The following is an 835-nucleotide window of genomic DNA, read 5'->3' as shown; positions in this document are numbered from 1 at the left end:
CCCATCTGGCTGTTGCCAGTACCGCCTGACTGGCCTTCGTGCGGGTGACACGTAAAAGCACCCACTACACTCTCTGAGTGGTTGGCGTTAGGAAGGGCATCCAGCTGTAGAAACTGCCAAATCAGATTGGAGCCTGGTGTAGCCATCTGGTTTTCACCAGTCCTCAGTCAAATCGTCCAACCCATGCTAGCATGGAAAGCGGACGTTAAACAATGATGATGATGATGATGATGATGATGATGATATATATATATATATATATATATAGAAAGAACAGCCTAGTAACAAATGTTAAACTTACAATCTGTGTGATTTGTATAAACAAAATATGGTTATAAGATACTGTGATCAAATGTCCTGCCTCCTTCCTACCCACGAAAAATTGTACAAACCACATGCTCACAAAAACCATTGCAGCTTGTGTGGAGATGCAGATGAGAGGCAAGGTGTTTTTTTTTTTAGTAGGCCTTGATCCTATTCTGCGTCGGTTTATATATAATGACAGTGAATTATTTCCTTGTTGGTTTTAAATTGCTGCTAGCCATCTTGATTATCTTATAACTTACACAATGCCATTTTGTGAAATCAGTCACCGATTCCAATGGCATTCTTCATAATACTGACAGGGTGTGTTGGCCTCTACTAGCTGTGATGGAGTGAGCATTACTGATGAGTATTAATTTCCTATATAAAATAAGCATGCTCTTGGTTATCTGGTTTAAAAAGCCACATCAGATGGTTCTAAGGTGTAGGTACAGGAGGTGGTCAAACTTTGCATAAGGAGTAGACAACCACCATATATATATATATATATATATATATATATATATATATA

The sequence above is a fragment of the Octopus bimaculoides genome, chromosome 24 (genome assembly GCF_001194135.2).
Source record: "Octopus bimaculoides isolate UCB-OBI-ISO-001 chromosome 24, ASM119413v2, whole genome shotgun sequence".
NCBI lineage: Eukaryota > Metazoa > Mollusca > Cephalopoda > Octopoda > Octopodidae > Octopus > Octopus bimaculoides.
This window is presented reverse-complemented; position numbering follows the sequence as displayed.